This window comes from Pholcus phalangioides, unplaced genomic scaffold, assembly GCF_987345545.1.
Source record: "Pholcus phalangioides strain wild (caught in Gottingen) unplaced genomic scaffold, Ppha-v1.0 ptg000017l_1, whole genome shotgun sequence".
Classification (NCBI taxonomy): Eukaryota; Metazoa; Arthropoda; class Arachnida; order Araneae; family Pholcidae; genus Pholcus; species Pholcus phalangioides.
This window is the reverse complement of record NW_028301610.1, coordinates 37,401,529-37,423,093: the sequence shown is the minus strand read 5'-3', so window position 1 is coordinate 37,423,093 and position 21,565 is coordinate 37,401,529. Positions and strand designations below refer to the sequence as shown.

Sequence of the window (21,565 nt, the reverse complement as noted above, 5' to 3'; positions counted from 1 at the left end):
AAGAAAAAATATTGAATGTCACAGCTTGTCCAAAGCCCAGATTTTAGAGGAAAATAGAAAAAAAGATCTTTGTGGAAAATTATTAAAAAAATCCGTGACCTTTACTCGAATTTTGTGACTTTTTCGGGCCTTCCGTGACCTTTTTCTCATTCCATGACTTTCCCGGGACTTTACTTTGAAATGAAAACACTAAATTTTACTGCAAGATTTCATTCTTAAGAGTGTCCTGGACTTCGAACTTGGAAATTTCTTAGCCGATGATATTTAGTTTGCCGTACTAAATAGTTATCAATTTGAATTTTCATTTAATGATATTAAAATTTGAGATTAATTTTACAAAATGCAGATGCTTCAATTTTTAAATCAATTTCAAATCAATTTTTTTATTTAAATCTTTCATAAAAGCTTGAATTTAATTTTCCAATTTTGTCTTATGAGATTAGATAAATTATTGGTGGTAGATTTCAATCAATCAATTGAAACTCAATTAAGATAACTAAATTTAAAATAATTAGAAATCAATCTAATAATAAATACATTCAACTTCCGATCACACAAAAAATCCTGAAGGGGAGAAGAAAATAGATGTTTTCCCATGGGAAGTAAATGAGTTTTTTGTTTCTAATTGTGGGCCAAAAGAACCCAGATCCAGAAAACTGGACAGGGAAATCAGATTAGAAAATGAACACTTAAAAATAGAAATCAGTGAGATGAAAAACTAGACTGAGTTGGAGTCAAAAAGCAGAAAAAAGTGTCGAAATCATGGGACTCTAGAAATACCATGTGAGAGAATAAATGAAATAATCCATCATCTCAAAACAAAATTATAAAAGAATCAACTGAAGTCAAAAGTGCCCATAGGTTGCCAACAAAATCTCATCAAATTAAAGCCAATAATTGTTAGATTTCTAAGTGAAAGATCTAAATCAATGTGGATGCAGAAAGCCAGGCACAAAACAATCTCATACATTTGCCATTTCATTCCTGTGAAAATTGCATGCATTGCTTTATAATTACACTGTAGATGCAACAGCTATAGAAAGAAAAAGTGTGGTAATGGATTTAAGTGTAATTTTGAAGAGTGATTTGAACTTCAGCACTCGCGCGGAAAGTATCAAGTCCAACAATTCACTTGGCTTTATCGTTAGGTCATTCGAACCATTCACCTGTTCCAGCAAAAGTACTACCATATTTTGCATATGACAAGCCTAATTATGACTTCTTTGATGAGCTATATTAACATCTTTGTGCCACAACGGGCTCATAGTTCCCCGCAATGTTTTCTTGTGCACATACAAACATTTTATATACTTCACCCACTTTGTGAGCATGTAAAAATTATGAATTCCTAGATATTTTTCATAAAGATTCATTTCACCGGGTACTGTACATATTTTTCATTAATGCTTTTTTTTTCATCTCTAAAAGTACTTTTGGCATAATTTTTTTTCCTCATTTTAATTTGGTTCTCATTAATTTTCGTCTGTTTACTCATCTGTGTATATTGTATTTTTGCTTAATTCATCTGTTTTTCTGGGGGTTCTCTTTTTTAGGGTAGACATGGCTTTGTCTGCCTTGTATCTAATTATCAATTTATATTTTCATTACATATTTACATTTTGGTATTATGTGTGTGTTTGACGATTTAATTTCCAATTTGTAAATTTGAATTATTTTACTTTTCTTCATATTTCATTCCTTTTTGGTATTTTTATGTCCATGGTGGTTATCCATCTCTGTAATTGGGCTGAGTTTGTTGCAAATAAATGATGGCAATGAATGGATTTATTTCCTTGCATGAAAAAATAACAAGAGAAACAAATGAAACTAAAAAACATGTATTGACCATGTGTTTCACAGAAATAAACAAGAGATGATGCAGAACTTCAGTTATTAAAAACCATATCACTGATCAGTACCCAGTAACTGGATGTATTGATTTCTTGAGAGAAAAAAAAATACAACTCATGAAAAGTATATTAATAATCAAATTATTAAAAACTCAAACATTTTATATCAAATGCAAATTTCGAAGTGACTATTGAAGGCAAAACATGTTTAATAAGTATAAATCTTTTTTGGAAATTGTAGCATTAAATTCCAAACTCTGGACCAAAACAGTTAAAAGAAACCTAAGAAAAATTGAAGGTTAAGTAAAGAAATAATTGATAGAATAAATGTTAAATAAAGGTAAATTGTACAAAAATAATTTAAAAATATCCATGTAGTCTCGTATAAGACAAAATATTATAAATACATATAACAGAACTAAAATAATATTAAAATAAAGCAAAAATAATTTTAAAATATGTGAAAAAAATACTCCCTTACAATGGCGATGTGTTAATAAGGACATATTAAATACAAACACTAAACAATACATTACAAATCTATCTGGCTCGTAGCCAGAAATTTTATTCGGGGGGGGGGGGAAACCAAAGTAATGGAATAGATTTGGCCATCTTTTTCCCTTTTTTCAGTCATTTTCTCACATATCGGGGCCCCCCCCACTACGGTCTTGAAAGTTACCAAAGGGAAATTGACCTAGCCCACAGGACAGAATAAATGAGGATAACAAAAAATCTGGATGATATGAAAGAAAATAATTTTTGTTGTTTAAAACAAGTAAACACTTTGTATCATTCTATCAATTGAATGTATTACTCAGAGTTTGCTGAAAACAATTTACAAGTGATCATGTCTATGCTGAGATAACAAGGTACGATAACTCCCCTAAAATGTTTAAAATAATTTCCATCATGTAATAAAAAAAATACTAAAATATCAATATTAAATTAATTTTTTCAGAGTTAAAAAAATGAGATGAACAATGGAATATTTTAAGCAGTAATGCAATAACGATCTGGAAGGAAACCAAACTCATTTGAATTCTTCTGGTCCTTTCAATAGTTATAAAAAAGTGTATGAAAGAGTAGTTAATCAGCTAATTTAATCATCAAAATTAAGCCCCTAACCAATACGATTTTCAGAAAAAAATAGAAATACGACAAAGTCTTATTGAATAAGTGAGTAGAACCAAGCAAAATAAAGTGTATGAATAAATTACGATATATTTTTTAAGCAATATAAATGAACATTCATGTATTTTATTTTATTACTAAGTGCAGTTGCACGAGAGTTCCATTTCAAATTTTTGTTTATAGTGACTCCAAAATATTTAAACTCTTCAGTTTCCAAGACAATCAGACAAAAACATTGGTCATCAGAACATCCTAACTCATGGCATTGAATTACAAGTGTCAATATTTCTATTATATAATTGAAAATTTATATATTTAGTTTTGTTGAGATTCAAGGTTAACTTATTATGTGTGCCTCAACCAAGTGTTAATTTTTGTTAAATCTTCAGTAACAGATTTCAGCATGGTATGCATTTGTTCTGACAAAACAATAGCTGTCATCATCATAGCTAATCAAATCATGTAGATTCAGATTATTGATATCATTAACAAAAATTAGAAGTAAAATTGGTCCAAGAACAGAGCCCCGTGTGATGCCATCTGTAATAATCCTGTATGTACAGTACACACAACTTTTAACCGAACGATGGCAATATCTTGGGTTATATTTATTGTAAAAAAGGTAGCATTCTTCTCTTCACATTTAAGATCTTCCATAAATGTACCAAGTTTATTTTTTCTTAAAGGGTCACCTAGATGTTAAAACGAGATCCAACTTTTGAAAGTTCAATGGTAGCCCCATTTTTTCCTTCCATACATGGATTCAATATTTCAAGAAATGCCATTCTAACAACCCAAACATAATTTTATTACTCAGTTTGTATTTAGCTTTTCTTAAAACATGAGTTATGAATTATTGAAACATTTTAAGCATTTGTAAATAGAAGCATACATTAATTTTTACTTCATTCGAATCAGCATAGTCGAGAACCCAACAGAATCAATTTTCATTCCAATGCGACCTCTATTTTGCAAGATATGAGCAATTATATGAAAATGACCACTTTTAGGGACCATATACTACATATAAATTTGAAACTCATTGAAAAATTTCTCATGACAAATTATGCAAAAATATTTAAATATAAAGCTCATAACTTCACTGAAATAGGCAATTATTGTTTTAAGTATAGTGATACGATAAATAAGTTATCCATCCAGTTTTTCAAAGTATTCGAGTAAACAAATAAACAAAATTTTGAAATTTTTCACTCTTCCAGAAATTAGTTTCATTCCTTAGACAACATTCATAAGCTGAAATTTTAAATATAATAATGTGCAAAGAATTCAGAAATTAATACCATACAATTAGAGTGGGTGTCAATATTTATGGAAATAATAATCAATAAATAATGGTTCTCCCAATAATGTAAATCATCTTAGTGTGTGCCAAGTTTATGGTAGTAGCTATTGGTGTAGTCATCTCTGCTGAAACCACAGCATTTAGATTTACCCATATTTTTTTAGCATTAAAAATTGGGGAATTGCAAAATGAAACAAAATTATAATATAAAACAATGCAATATTCGATAGAAAATTCTTATTTTTTTCTTCTAAATTAATGAAATTGTCGCCACCAACAATTGCTTTGCAGCACATTGGACAAATATATATGTTATAATCAGGGTTGGTAAAAAAAACGGTTTTTTTGGTTTAAACCAGGTTTTTTTGGTTTAAACCGGTTTTTTTGTTTTAAATAGTATTAACGTTAAAAACAATGAAATTTCTGAAAAATCATTCAAACTTGTAATAATTAACTAAAATAAAATGTTTATTAATGCAATTAACACTATTCCCATGCTAATTAATCAATAATTATTTATTACATTTTAACAAAAACCATTTTGCCATTTAATTATTTTTTGCTTAACTCAATGGATTACTGTGTGTTTGAAAATTCTTTTAATGTTATTATTAATCATATAATATATAAAGGTTTTTCTCCAGTTACTTTCAGTATACTTAATTACAAAGCTATTTTGCAAAAAGTAATATAAATTAGGTGAATATAATGCATTTAATGAAGCATAAATAATGCAGATTAATTAACGATGATTTACGATATACAGGGTGATTATAACTAAGGTTCTGATTTCAAAATACTGTAAAAAAAGAGTGATTGTCATAATGACTTGAAAATTGACATGAATATTCCTGAAAAAATGCAATTTTATTTGATGAAGGGGAAAAAATACTTAAAAATGTAAAATTAATGACATCATCCAACACGTGGGAAATTTGCTTGCAGAATGGAAACGATAGCCAGTCATGGGAAAATTATAACTTAATTATAGCATTGCACGAGTCCATAATTCACGGAAACATCACAAAAAAAATGAAGTAATTAAACAAATAACTACAACTTACTCAAAAAATTTTAAATATGTTGTCCACCGCGTGTTCTGGCTATGAGGCTGAAAGCACAAATATTCTTGTTCAACAGCACAATCGAAGTATGCCATGGTCATAATGTGGATGTGCTTACAATTCAGCTTTATTAAACCAAACGCGCCCCCTTTCCCCCGTTCATATTCCTGAGGAATGAGGAACTTCTAACATATAGGGAATGTGCTGGAGATTACAATTCACCAAAGTTTGCAATCTGACCACTGTTTATAACATTTTGAGGTACCCCCACAGCCAGAAGTTGCAAGGGTTAAGGTGCATCCTGTCAAAATGGGTCTTCAGCAGCTGCTTTGCTGGTATTGCAATGTGCATCTTGATAGAAGTTCTATCCACACACTGATGCTGTGGAAGTGCCGAAATGATGTGGTTGCACAAAATAGATTATACTGCTGGCCAAGTACAGCATCGTCTACTTGCACATTTTGCACTTTTTTCTTTTGCGAAAGAAACGTCCATTGCTTCAGGAGTATCCATGCAAATTTTCAGGTCATTTCGATCAGTACTTATTGTATAGTTTTGGAATCAAAACTTAAATTATAATCACCCTGTATATAGCTGATTATTTTTTATAAATCTGTTACTACTATACAGTAGAACCTTGATTAACCGCCGCTGTGGTGGTCGAGTGGTTATAGTGCCGGACTCGTGATGCGAGGATCCGGGTTCGAACCCCACAGTGGTGGTCGGCTGAAGTTGGTTTTCTGTGGTTCCCAACTTCAAGGCGCAAATGCGAGCCGATCTCCCCGTTAAAAAGTCTCGCCACAGAGAGCAACAGTCCTACAACGGTAAATCATTCAACCATAACACTTCACTCATAGTTAGTAAAACTGGGGGCAGATGACAGCACTACACATAACAAGCATTACACAGAAACAAACTTTACGTCAGGTTGCACTACACGTACACGCACATTCCCGCATGTACCGATTCGTTGGGGGGTTCCGCGGGTGGGGGGGGGGTGCATGCATGTGTGGTGTAGCAGTAGTAGGTAGGGGCTCGGGGATCCATGATGTTCTTAAGTCAGCCACCTCGTTGGGCAGTTTGCCTGTTGTGGCGTTGTATTTGTAACTGGGCTTAACAGTGTGTGTGTGAAATTATAAAAAAAACAACTATTGAATATATTAAGACTGGGAGATATACAGTAGGAGATGTGCTACTTCTTATGGGAATGAAAATGTATGTGAGGTAATGTAACAACTAGTACACTAGTCTTTGTCCTTCAAGGACAGCTGGTGTCTTTATTGGATTATAGGACCACTTGCCCCTAGCATGATGGTGTCACTACTGTAGCTGCTTCTTTGTGAACGGAAAAAGAAACCCTGTGAGATAATACACCACTACATTTAGATGTGTGATGCAATCCTTATTCATGAATTTGATAAAGATAGAGCATCACAATGTAGCCAAAGGTTAGAAAACGTTGTAAGAGTGAGAAATTTTGGCTTTTATATATAACTTTAAATGACTAAGATACTTCATATGAAAAATATATATATATTCTGGCCACTTTTTGAGACTTTTTGAAAAAAACCACTTATAAAATCTTATGTCATTTAAAGATATACCGTCAGAATGTACCCCAAGGATATAAAATAAGGTAAAAATGAAACATTTTGGCTAATAATGAACAAATATGATATTTTTCAGGGAAAAAAATGATATTTAGGCCACTTTTATCTGATTTTTTGAAAAAAACCAAAGTGGTTTTTTTAAAAAAACCAGTTGGTTAAAACCATGGTTTAAACCAACGTGGTTTAAATCAAACAACCCTGGACAATCACTGACAGTCATTAAAATGAAGAGTAATAAAGATTTTTTTTTTCACCTCCATAAAATAAAAACTATTTTTTAACAGCACCAATTTCCAAACACTCGCCTAGCATATGGAGTATGGAGTATTTATCATTCAAAACTTGTTTGGAGTGTATTCTTCTCCCCCCCCCCCCCTTGCAAGTGTCAAGTAGAAAATCACAAACCTTAATTTTTAGTGAAAACCGCTTCATTATACAACTTTCAAAACCCAAGATATTGGCATCGTTCTGTTAAAAGTTGTGCGTACTGTATTGTATCATTTATTTTAACTGCTTGCATTCTATTTGACAGATAAGTTTTAAACCAGTAATAAGTGTTGCCTCTTAGACCTGAACAATATAACTTATGCATAAGAATTGGATGATCGACACTATCAAAGGCTTTTTTTTGTCTAAAAACATAGCAAGGGTTCTATTTGCTGTCATTAATACTTTCGTATACTTTTTCTGAAAATTTGAAAATTGCCATCTCGGTATTCTTATTTTCAAGAAAACGGAACCGGTTTCTTGAAAAAATTTGATTTAGAAAATTTATAATTTTTTATTTAATTTTTCCAAAATGTTCGAAAAACGGGCAAAATAGAGATCGGAAGATAGTTTTTTAAATCATTGAAATTACCTGATTTATGAATGGGTATGACAAGAGCACATTTTAATTTATCAATAAAAACTCCACTGAGAATTGAAGAGTTTATAATGTGGGTTACAAACTTTAAATGGTATTTACTGACAATTTTTTTTAGCATTTTTGGCGTGATTCCATCATAACCAACTCCTTCATTATTTAAGTTTGTTTATTAAATTCTTTACATTTCTTTCCTCTATCTCAGTAATGACTATAGACTTATATTGGTTTGGTACTAAAAGCTCTATTTCGTCTATTAACTCAGAATGTTCAGTTATTGCAGAATTAATAGAAAATTCATTCATTTCATTGTTTAGAATGAATTGTTTGATGTTCGAAACATTGTTTCAATGTTTTAGAATCAGTATTTACTGGAAGTAAAATTTTATTTATTTTTCGAATATATAATAATTGATTTATACCAATTATGTATAATAATTGATCTGAACTCGTTGGTATAATCCATTTGAGAAAAATCATGGGATCAGCAAATTAAAATTATGCATAGATCTACTATTTCACTGTACAAATATAAGCCTTCAGCTGTGTTCATATTCAAGGCAGTACTTGAAAATGAATATTTATTTACGTATGCAATAATGCCTCCTGATCTATTTCTATTTCGACATTCAAAAAAAGGCATTATAACCAGGAATATTCTACAGATGAGTTTCATGATCTTTGATCCAAATTTCAGACAGTAATACAACATCAAATGAAATAATATATTGATAAAATTTTCAATGCTTCTAATATTTACATGGTTACTTCATTCAAAAGTTCATTTGTAACATCAACCTCCACTTGGTTCAATGGGAGTGGCATTTATTAACTGATGATATATCCTGAGAACGAACTTGCACATGCTTATCTTTTTGGAAATGGCCGATCTTTTTGGCACTGTCATTCACAAAGAAATAGAAGTCCTTCTTACTGAGACTCTTCTTGGCGTTTGCCATGACAGTGGGAATAATTAACATCAACACAGATAGCTTATGTTCGAAACACAAAAGATGATGTAAAGCTGCCTCAACATCCATGTTATCGTTCATGCAGCTCTGGCAATAATATTTCCTAGAAAAACCTTCCCTCAACTCTACTAACGTATCTACTCCAAATGTATTATCAGCAATTAAATCATTGAGACATACACGTCCGCATAGCTTATCCATGGGTAACAGTTGTCACTTCTCCACAAGAATACACACTTCAATAATCGCTAAGTGTTTACCAGACTCACCTAACTTAAAGAACTAATTCACAGTGACAACAGTATTGAACAATGACAATAATCAACTTCTCTGTCTGCGAGGTCAAAACCAAAAAGGTGTGCCAGATATTTTCAGAAAAAACATGGAGGAAATATCTTCAGAGGGAGGAACTGCAAATACTTTCCAAAACAGCTCCACGTCAACGAGTGGAACCCACACTCATGGACCAATCGCCTCACGTCCCACCGGAAGTAGCCACGCCTACACCGGCTAGTGACAGCTCGTCCTCTTCCTTGGAAGGTAACCAATTAATTACCCTGCAATGGTAGCACAGTGTTGTCAACAGTTAAAAACTTTTCCAACTAGATTCATCAAAAACTAGAAACCGCGCATAAAACACCCAGAATTTTAGTAATTACTTTGAAGACTATACGTCCCGTTATTTTCTCGTAATTTAATAAAAAAAACTACTGAAAAGACAGACACTGAATTATTTTTTAAAAAAGACCAGAAAAACAACTAGCAACTAGATGGGTATTTTTTCCAACTAAATAGTCGGAAAATAGACATGTTCTAGTTGGAAAATAACTAAATTGGCAACTTTGGGTAGTAGCGGCTATGCGTCGGACACGGAGCAATGAATAGTCTAAGGAACGTCTCACACGGAGCGGATGTGGGTCCGGAAGAAGTTTCAAGTATTGGTACAAATGGAGCCTTTCAGACGATGCGGAATGCGCCCGCAACTTGGAATGTTCGTCCGGGTCCGTATGGCGTCCGCATGTGTCAACATCTAAGTGCGGGCTCCGCATCCGCACAAACAGGTTTTGTACATTTGGTTACATGGAGCTATTCACACGACGCGGGCCAATACCACCTATAGAACAAGGCCTCCGCACGATGCTCGTCCCGCCACCGAAGGCCATTTCACCTATTGCCATTGGATACAGCAGGCCAACGCAAGGTTTCTAGAATATATAAGGTTAAGTATTAGCAAGAGCACGCTTCAGAATGAAACTGGTTTTGACGTCACCCGATTCCTCACGTGACCCCCTCAAACGGGAGCATAATGTAAAATTGTTGGTTTTTCATGAATTTTTTCGCATAGTTTTCACGCTCAGAACTTCATTTTTTTTGAGCGGATGCCACAAAAACCGCTTATTATGAAGAGATTATATATATATATATATATATATATATATATATATATATAATGTGTGTGTGTGTGTGTGTTTTTTAAATTTATTTCATTTTTAATGAATTTTTTTCCCAACTCATGTATGCAATGTTAAGTCAATGGAAGCAGCTTCTCTCTTCCACGAGAGGGAAATTATCAGGAACGCGTCTTTACAGAGAAAAAAACATACAGGGAAAGAAAAATATTAGATACATTTGAAAGTTTTTAATAATTTTGGTTGAATTAAAAAAAATTTATTGGTAATAACAGTTATTATTTATTATTAATTATTATTATTATTAATTATTATTATTATTAATTATTATTATTATTAATTATTATTTATTATTACTACACATTGCATTCAAGGATTGAAATCATCCTGATTTCGTGCATTCGTATGTCAAACTTGCTGTAAGGGTGCTCTTCTTTTGATGATGAGTACAGGCAATGCACGCGACTAGAAAAAGGTTGAAGAACCCTACTTTATAAAACCTTTGGTTAAACATAGCGTGCACAACTTCCGGCCCCCCAGGGCCGAAATTAGGCAGCTGCAAAGGGTGCGATCACACCGGGCCGCAAAAATGGGTTTTACTGCATTGATTATGTATAATATTTTACGCTAACTACATACTTTGAAAAGTCAAAACTTGAAATTTTATTGAATCCATTGATGAAAAACACGACGAATTATTAACAGACGCACACATATGGTAGGGAATCTGCAGCCCCCCCCCCACATTTTTGGATGGGGGCCTTAATTTTTGAAAGGACCCCGAGACTAAGATTTTTTATCTAGCTTCTTTGGTTGAAATTCAAGAAAATTTATATTTTTATATATTTATAAACATAAGACCGATAACTGAAGCCCCTACAGCCTGGTCTGCCTTTCCCATAAATTGGCCATGCCTTAACACTGTGATGAGCCCTCGGTGCAAGGGACTCACCCTATCAGACTTAAAGCGCCAGTCATCCCGATTCAATATCTTATTTCACAGTATTAGACATCAGGGCCGCAACTAGATGCTTGGTCAGCCGGGGCAAGCATGCATTTTGGCGCCCCCTCATAATGTTGAAGGAGAGATTAAAGAGTGAAATTTGCGCCCCCTCTAGCACAGCACCCGGGGCACCAGACCCACCTGCACCCCCCCCCCCCTCAGTTGCAGTCTTGTTAGATATTATATTGTTTTACGTATTTCTCGTGAACGTGAAGCTTTGTAACCACCTGCACTGCCTATACCCAGTCTGCCCATGCGCTAGAACGACCCTACTTACTGGGGCCTCCTCCTCGGAAAGATTTTTTACGGATTCAAATTCGAAGACCCCCTCCCCCCGCCCCGAAAAGAAATTTCGGTGAATTTATAGAGCAAAAATTAGTTAATTTCTGGGCCCAACCCCTATCACCAGGACCGCAAAACTGTTCTTGCACCGGCTGAATGACTAAATCCGGACCTGCCCCCAGGCCATAGGCACTGGAACCTGGAGTTGAGGCAGTTCGAGCCCCTCCCTAATAAATTTTACGAGGGGACTGAGCCCCCCCCCCATAATTAATAAATATACAATGCAACAACCCCTGCCCCTCCCGCATAAAGGCTAGAGTCCCGTATATACGGGACAACCAGTCCCCCACCCATAGTGGTGGGATGACAAGAGATTCCATACGGCTCGCGAAAAAGTGTTGTAAGCACTAGGTACTTTCTTAACAACACGATAATTGTATCAGAGAGAGTTTGTGGCCCGCAGCTAAAAAGTACACGCCTGGGTAACACGTATGCGAAATCGAATTATATTATATAATGCACTAATGATAGTGATGCAGTAGTAACTATGCAGAAATTATTCAAGCATCAATTAAACATTTTGAAATTAATTTTATCCCTGTTTTCATTGTCATATGGCCCGCAAACCGAAGAGTTTGAACATCCATGTCGGGGCCTAAATCAGACATGGGGGGGGGGGGTGTTATCCGTAACCTGGATCAAAGACGTTTTGTTAATCAGTGAACGCATGTTGTTTAAATGTTGGAGCTCCTGGGCAGGGCCGTAACCCGGAGGGGAACGGGTGGGTCTGGTGCTCCGGATATAGGGCTAAATTTTCGACATTACAAGGGGACGCCAAAATACTTGCTTGCTCCGACTGACCAAGTATCTATTTGCGGTCCTGTCCCAGAGCAAATGCTTCACTTCCCCAAGCGGAAATCAAGCCCTGTTCTATGGTCTACAAGTAATGTGGGCAACCAATGCTTCGTCAGCCAAGCAAGTTGGCGTTCCCTTGTAATCAGGGTCGCAACTAGGGGGGGGGGGCAGGTGGGTCTCGTGCCCAGGGCATGCCCCTCCACAAGGGGTGGGCTGGCAAGGCTCCAGTCCTGAGGCCCCGGGACGATTTTCATTATTTTTTGTTTTTCACGCTATAAATCCATCATAAAAGGGCCCGTGAAAGTCTGGTCGGGAAATTCCAGCCTAGGGGTCCCACTCCAGGATGTGGGGGCCATGGACCAGGGCGCTGGACCAGAGGGGGCACAAATTTTATTCCCAAAAATCTCCTTCAACATTACAAGGGGGCGCTAAAATGCGCACTTGCCCCGGGTGACCAAGCATCTAGTTGCGGCCCTGCTTGTAATGTTGATTGAAGGAGAGGTGAAAGGATGAAATTTGCCCCCCCCCCCAGACCAAAACCCCCTACCTGCTCTCCCCTAGTTGCGACTCTGAATGTAAGGCCGAGTTATAAGAAAAAGATGAAAACATAACTTATTCCAATTTATACATTCCCACTAAACGTTGAATATCAAAACGCCATCATTTATGGAGAAAATGTTTTCCCCCATTCTGATAATTCCGTTTCCCTTTTTGATTTTTCAAACGTGCATACTTCCCATTGATTTAACATTGCGTACACGGGTCGAAAAAAATGGTCGATGTGAATTGGTAAGTTGGCATTTGCAGTCTGGATAGAGGGCTGAGCAGAATCAATTTGTCCGGGGGCCCATGATGCTTTTAAGACGGCCTAGACTTCAGGCCATATCTGGGCCGTTTTTCCAGGAGAGAGAATGTGTAGCCCTGACTTTCGCAAAATTCTAAAAAAAACATTTTTTCACGAAAAAGTAAGGGGGGGGGGGAAGTTAGTAACTATAACAGGGAAAGAGTTATAAGCCACTTTTACAGGATAGAATATCGTCAAACTGTAGCTCGCTTGTTGCTTCATAGATGGCAGCACAAGTTCAAATATTTTGGGCTACTTTTGAAGAGGATTTTGGCTGGAAATTTTTTAAGGACCTGGCAACTCTGCCACACACGAACACGATTGTCATCACTGCTCAAGTTGAATCTCGATTCGTCGCTGAAAACGACCTGGTTCCATTCCGTTGCAGTCCAATCCCGTCGTGCTCGACACCACTCCAAACGGAGGCGTTGGTGGGTGGGTGTCATTGGCAGCACACGTAATGGGCGCCGCGATACCAGATGTCCTTCAGCCAGGCGCCTTGCGATGGTTCGGGAAGACACAGGGGCCCGTAGTGAAGCTGCTGCCTGTGTCTGGATAGCGGCCAATGAGGCAGTTGGCTCTACGCGTGCGTTTCGGATGATGTGACGGTCTTCTCGACGACTGGTCTGTCGAGGGCGTCCTGAACCTGGTCGCCGTGTAAATGACGTCTCTTCTGTCCACTGGTCCCAACACCTCCTCACAGTAAAATCAGAACGGCCTAGTTGACGAGCTACTCGCCGAGCTGACCACCCAGCTTCCATCATCCCTATGATTTTTCCCCTATCGAACTCTGACAACTGCTCATATGGTCTTCGACGGCGGCGTAACGGCATGTCTACCTCAGCATTTCCTTTGCAAACGATTGAATACACTCCAGCAAGCTCTGCTTACCTGTTTTATTTTATTACCTGTTTTTACTCCAAGGAGAACGAAGTTCAACGCCCTCTAGTGGCAATGCGCAATCACGCTGCATTTCTAATCATTTGCATATCTGCCCGACATGTACCTTCAGGCCAACTTTCGTTTCGATCCCACAATTATTTCTTGGTGCGCAAATTTTTATGGCAATGAGTGGATATAAATAGAAATACAATGTACATGTCTAATCTTTATAAAAGCTGTTGTCTGAAACATATGTAATTATAACCCCCTGCTGGAAGGACTTCGGGTCACAAAGTGTTTGTTTTTATGTTTGTACCTATGTGTATATATGTCTGTTTTTGTGATTTGTTTATTAAAAAAAAATAATAACATGAGTGATGTTCTATCCTAGTGTAAACTGAAGAGCCAAAAAAACTGGTCCAGGCATGCGTATGCAAATAAAGAGATATGGACCCAATCAGAGTACGGCGCTGCGGTCGGCAACGCCTATATAACACAACAAGTGTCTGGCACAGTTGTTAGATCGGTTAGTGCTGCTACAATGGCAGGTTATCGAGATTTAAGTGAGTGAGTTTGTGAGATTAAGTTGAAACCCATTAACCCCTGAATTTATTTAATTCAACGTGCACCTTTTTTGAAGTTTTTCGAAAGCTGTAATGGGCGAAAAAGATTGGGGGGGGGGGGGGTTGGAGGATTCGGGGTGCTCATCGTCATAAACATGCATATTCATACAGAAAAGGGTAAATTAAACATTCAAATCATTAAAATGCCCATAAAGACAAGTTATATGATCACTCTGTTGATTTCCAGATGCAATCGAAATATCGCCTATGGCGTCTTACCGTCTCATCTGGTTTTAAAATTCAATATTTAAAAAAATCCAACAGATTTAAACATTGAACAAAAGAAGAGTTTGAAGAAAAAAAATTGCAGAGGAATGTCAATATTCTTGAATTCTCTTCATGATTAAAATGTTCAGTTTTTGACAGAAGAGCTACTGGAACTACCGTTTCTCAGTTAGGCCATGCAAATGGTTTGTTGACATGACACTATTCCAGCAAAATAACCGCTGTAACATCGATAACTAAAAAAAATTTTATTTATAAGCTGTTATATCCCGGAATTTTTTTAGGGGTTTCCGTGACGTTTGATTCTGCGGTAAACCAAAAAAGCTCTTGCGGAACCCCAGTTAGAAATTTATGCCGTAGAACAGGGGTTTCCAACGTAAAAGTTTTCGCGGAACATTTGATGGGTATGAGACTTTTCCGTGGAACTCTTGATGGTACTGTTTCGTAAAGTGGGCGTCGCCAAACTTTGTCAGAGGCATTACGGCGAGATGGAGATATTGGTTTGTCCCTATTTATGCTTTGAAGTAGTTCTTTTATATGGGAAAATATCTAATAAACTATTCTGGGAAGCCCCTTCCTCTGCCACCAGAAATAAACAAAAAATTCAAGATGCATCAAAAAATAGTGTAAATATTCTATTCCGCCACTATGATCGAAATATCGATGATATTTATGAGGTTACAGTAAAACTTTGCAGCTGTTTAGTCTCGGAAGAAAAATCGGATTTTACAAGAAACCATACGTTGCTATACGTTGTTATAGTCCGTTAAATTGAGTGAGCAATCATTTCCCTGAGATACTTCTGACACGTTGAGTGTTGTAAATCTCTGGAATTGTACATTTTCATCTAGAAAGAAATAATTCTGGAATTGTACAAATCCTCTTGCTACATCTTCCTTCCATAGGCGGAGATTGACTTGGAAGTCTTTGGGGGGGGGGGGGAGGAAGGCAAGGTCATTATTGCTGGGGGGGGGACCACGATGATGATGTCAGCTCATATATACATTAGATCAGTCGACTCCACCTTTGACGTTGGGGGGGGCCATCCCCCCGTATCTTCGCCCACGCTTCCTTCAACTTACCCTCTCTTTGATGCTTCCCGTGGCTTCGGTCGCTAAGATTTATGTTGCAGTCGCAAATGTCCCGGTCGCAAATAAGACGGCAAATAAGGTTGAAAGATGTGTTAAAGGGTAGAAATTTGCTCCCACTCTGGGTCCAGCGCCCGGGGGCACAAGACCCATCTGCCCCCCCCCCCCAGCAGCAGTTGCAATCCTGGTCATTTGGGAAATATATTTTATACTAGATCTGATAACATTTTCGAGCTCATTTGAGAGATTTATTTTTAATACTTGATCAACTTTTTTGGATTACAACTTATCAACAAGCGATAGATGCAGGGCCGCAACTAGGGTGGGGGTGAGAGCAGGCGGGTCTAGTGCCCCGGGCTCTGGACTAGAGGAGGCATCGAATTCACTCTTTACAACTGCTTCTTCCACATTACACGGGGTGCCAAAACGTGTGCTTGCCCCGTTTGAGAAAGCTATTTGCGGCTCTAGATAGATGACACCACCTACTCAACACAAAACACGCTAAATGCTGGGCATACACACACAAAAACATTTATGACCAACACAAATCTGACATAGCTCCAATATTAAGGTGTGAAAATGTGGCAGTTAAATGGCCACAGATCAGAGTGGTTTACCATCAGGGAGGGAAAAAATAATTCTAGCAGGAAATCGCTTCGCAAGGATTTATATGACTAGAAAAACCAATCAGAAGGGAATTTATAGATTGATTTATTTGTGAATATATAAATGTGTGCAGTTAAATTTTAATTACAGTGGATCATGCTTATAATGTTTTTCAAAAAACTTTCATAAAAAAAAAAAAAACCGTTTTAAGCAGGAAAACACTTCAAACGGGAAATCTTAATAAGAGTTACTACCATGAAAATCAGCTTTACCAAGTGGAAAAACGTTCTAAATGGGCACGTCATAAGCGGGATCAACTGTATATTTGGATTAGATGTTACATGTGCTATATTCCATGTTAAATTCTCAGTGTTAATGGGCTTCTTTGCTAGCTTTTCCTACTAGTAGACAATGAAAGTAAATGAACCTTTTTGGATATAACATGTTTTTATAATTGAATTAATTGTTCAGTTGATTCACAGAGATATCTCCTCCTACCCAGAACATGGCCCACCGCTGTCTCAAGGAAGAGATATAAGCAGGTGATCAAAGACCTAGGGCATGCTGGAAAAAAATTCATAGAGATACCATGAATGAATGAACGCCAGAACTTTGCCGCTGGACTTATCCCGTTGCCAAGATCTCTTCCAGCCCAGCTTCGTGGCAGAGTCTGGAACACTTTATTTAGTGTCAAAAAAAACCATACAAACTTTTTTACAACATATTTTCCCCGGACAATTGGGTACTGTCGCGTCATAGAGATACCAGTGAATTATGGGGGGGGGGGGATATTTTTTTCAAGGTAATTTTTTTCGAGAGGGAACCACTTTCACTCAAAAGTGACCCAGATTTTTGAAGACCTAGAGTACAGCGGCAAAATTCTATTCATTGTTTATCATTACGAAATTTTATTTTGATATTATGCTATACATTGTTAAGGTTATGAACCAAAATCCAAGGTCTGTAATATGTATGTTTAATTACAGTGTTTATACACGATACATAGTATGAAATATCGAAAAATTCACACGTAAATTAAGATTTGAGTAACTTATGAACAGACAATCCTTTAAATTTTGGTTCATAACCCGCACCATTCCTGGTTGAATGTACTGTGAAAATAACTCATTGAATTCAAAGAATGTTTTGCAATCGTGTTTGGAATATCACATGAATTTTGCTCAAAATTTGACATCAAATGAATTTTTTATTTAAAAAAAAATGACATTAGGTAGTCCAATAATTTATTTTCACCATTTCAAAAAAGTATTAGTAAAGTTCACTCCAGTACAATTTTATAGAAAAGTGACCAGAAAGGTGGTCGGATACCCCGTAAGTAATCCGCGCGAATATGCCGTGGGTAACTTGAGTGATGTAGAACTGCACTGCGGGCCGCTTAAGTGCCCTAAAACTCTGCCACATGTCACTTAATGGATCTCTAAATGTGGTACGGACCGCTTAAATGCTCTGGATGGTGCCACGGGTCAATAAAATTATCTGTAAACGTACCGCTTAGTTCATTTTTACAAAATTTAGTTTGAGGTGATGGTCACATCAGATAACCATGAAGGCCACATTTGGCCCGTTGGCCATGGGTTGAGCATATATGGTTTAGAGGGTGGGTCGCAATGAATTTCTTGAAACACAAATTTTTAGTTCTTAGACTTAACAGAAATCGATTATAACAACAAAGATATTTTCTATGCCGATATTATTTTTAAAATATTATTTGCACCAAAAAACAAGCTTTCGATCGTCTGAGCCCCGCCCCTCGCGTACGTCTGTGATTTCCATATGCGTTCGATGGGGGGGGGGGCAGAGCTGACGAAATTTTGATGACAAGGGGGCTGACTCAATACATCATCGTGCCCCCAGACTTCCAAGTCTAAAGGCGCGTTTACACACAGTTTTATCGTACGTTCTGGGGTGGACCAAACCGGTCTGAAAATCGTGTCATTTTTTGGGGGTGTCTACACGCAACGATTTTTCAACCGTTTTATCTTGCGATCCAGCTTGTGATTGTTAATGTCCAGAATGGAAGACGCGCTCTTGCTATTCACTCTTTACCAATTATATCAGTTGCAGAAGAGCAGGAAGAAAAATAAAAGAAATCGCAGGTCAGAGACATAATTTACTATATTAAAGAATCAATGAAGTGGAGGGAACATAATATAAGATCAAAATACAAAAAAAAAAACCGAACTATTCACAAAAAACGAAAATTACCCAACAAAAAAACGTTGGCGCACTGCCATGGGTGGAGATACGCCTGGGGGGATGCACTCCCCCCCCCCCCAGCGTCAAAATTGAAGTCGACAGATATAATTTATATGCGTATATATGAATTGACATCATCATCATGCCCCCCCCCCCCCCAGACTTCCAAGTCTATCTCCGCCTATGCGCAGGGCAAGAAAAATACGTACAACTGAGGTCGGTAAAAGGCAAAAAGTGCCCTGAAATATGTCTTCTGATACGTGGATTTTATAGACTCCTTCGAATGGACGCAGACTATTTCAACTTTCGGGGGTCGCCGAGAGATGTGCAAGAAGTTTGACCGTTTTCTTCGTAACTGTTTACTTAATCCGAGGTGGCCTCGGTCCGATCCTCCTCGAATTATCGAGAGACTACCGTAACTCTCTACTTGAGTTAAAATACCACTTTCAGAAGTTTCTCGATAAGCAAAATGGATTATGGCGTGCAAAACATTTCGTACTGCACTCAGACCGAAATTCCGTATCTACATATATAAAAAGTTTTAGGTGCCAATACTGATCAAAAAATGTTTTTGACCAGTTCAGCAATTACAGATCGCAAAGTTATAATTAAAAAAAGTACTTTATTTATACAGCCAAACACGGTTAAAATGATATCAAAGATTCTGCGAAATTTTTTTTGTACAAACGATTCGTCCTTAGTAGAGCCCGGAAGTTCAGGCAAAATGCCATAAATACTTTTTTTTACTTATTTTTAAACTTTTCCAGTAAAAATGCCTTTTTTGAAATTATCGTGCCATAAATGCCTATTTTAACAGTTTTAAGTTTATTAGTGAATTTCGGAGGCATAATCTGTAAAACTTGAATATTACGGGCATTGAAAGATTCAAAAAAATCGCTCTTTTTAAAACTTCACAAATCTCAGTATTACTTATCGTCAGAAAGCCGCCCTCCCCAGCCCCATTTAGACGCAACTAAGTGATCTGAGAGATTGGTGTTGGCATGTATTAATATTGCTTTGACCGGATGATATTAGCCGTGAATGATTTTGTTTCAGATGAACGCAGTCCGTGTTAGAAAAGCGGAGGAAAGTTAGAAATTTGTTTCTCCTCACAGGATTCACATAATATGTCTCGCTTAGGCATTGGACTGCGTTGTATGTGTATAGTGGACCGATGATTGTCCGAAGAGGTCTTGAATTGACAACATGGCTTATGGAAGGCGGAATAGGAGCAAACAGGGCTCTGGGGCCCATGTTGTTTGGCTTTATTTTTTGCACCGGGGGGGGGGGGCATATTGCCCACTTTGGGAAACACTGACAAACGGAAGCTCGTGCGTAAATATAATCCCACCGATACAGAAAAATTATGATAACCGTGAATTAAACGTTTATATCACAGAAACGAGAATAATGTTTGTCTCTAGGATAGAAAAACATAGTTATTAATATTATTTCAAATGTGTTTTTTTGTTCGAAACAAACGTGCAAATTAATCATAATTTTCGAAATTTCTCAATCTTATTTTCAAAGATTCTGAAACTATTCAGAATGAACCCAATGTTCATAAAATTGGTGAATAACATAACTCTAAATATACTGAATGAATCTCTAAATATATATTTTACAAACGCAACAAATTTTATATTAAGTAGGCTCCCTATCCGGAAACCATGGCCCCCACAAGGGGTGGGCTGACAAGGCTGCAGCCCTTAGGCCCGGGATGATTTTCATCATTTTTTGTTTTTTCACGCTATAAATTCATCATAAAGGGGCCCTGTTTCAGGATGTGGGGGCCATGCCGGAAACCTAGACAATTTTTTACGGATCCGCGAACAAATTCTCGAAATTCAACAACGATGACATTAACTTGCAATCAAATCATTTTTTAGAAATTAAATATACTGTATTTTCTTACCTTGACATATTTGAAGTCTCCACACCGCTGGTCATTTTTATTGCCATAATTTGGATTTACTGCATTTCTAATAACCACTGGTCCTTCAGTTCAAAATAGAAAAACACAAAGATGATCTTTTTACCCAGAATTAAGGATTAAAACTTTTGTATCACCAATATATGAAAAATTCACGGAGACACACGCAGAGAACTTCTCTTATCACATAAAACAAGTTACCACGTGATCCAAAGCCGCTTGAAAGACTCTTAATGCAGCTTTGACGTGATCCAACCAGCTTTGACGTGGTACCTACCAGTACCCGCCCCTTATGAAACGACATCCAATCAGAAAGAAGCATTCTTCACAAATAGGATTCTGGGAAGATTGTACTGCATGTATGTGTGTGTGTGTGTGCTGAGGGAGAAAAGAACAGATATAATAAAAATCTCATCATATATATATATTGAGGGAAAACCACACACACACATTATTATAAATTTCCTAACAAAAATTATAAAAAAATTATAAAATTTAATTATAATTATAATTAATATATTAATTATATTATATATTATATATTATATAAAAATTATAAAATAATAAAATTATAAATTTCCTTAACAAACGAGGGATAAGGGGCCGTTCAAGTATTACGTCAGCAAATTTTTAGCCTGTTATGACCCCCCCCCCCCGTCAGCGAAATTTTGTCAGCACTGCCCCTACCTCAGGACGCATATTGGTGGGATCAGAGACGTACGCGGGAGGCGTCGGGGCATAGGGGGGCTCGTGTGCCCCCCCATAGACGAAAATTAATTTTTTTTCAATGTAAGAAGTATTTTT

The 21,565-nt window shown here is 36.9% G+C and overlaps 1 long non-coding RNA gene across 5 annotated transcripts in view; it reads right to left on the bottom strand.

Annotated features, from left to right (window-relative positions):
* LOC149072994 (uncharacterized) overlaps nt 1-21,060 on the bottom strand; it is a 49,594-nt gene extending 28,534 nt beyond the window's left edge. For 4 of the 5 annotated variants that reach the window (XR_016194443.1, XR_016194444.1, XR_016194447.1 and 1 more), the window contains exon 1: nt 20,744-20,956. This is a non-coding gene — a long non-coding RNA (uncharacterized LOC149072994). The other variant, XR_016194445.1, reaches the window with a different exon arrangement.
* Between the last annotated feature and the right edge of the window lie 505 nt (nt 21,061-21,565).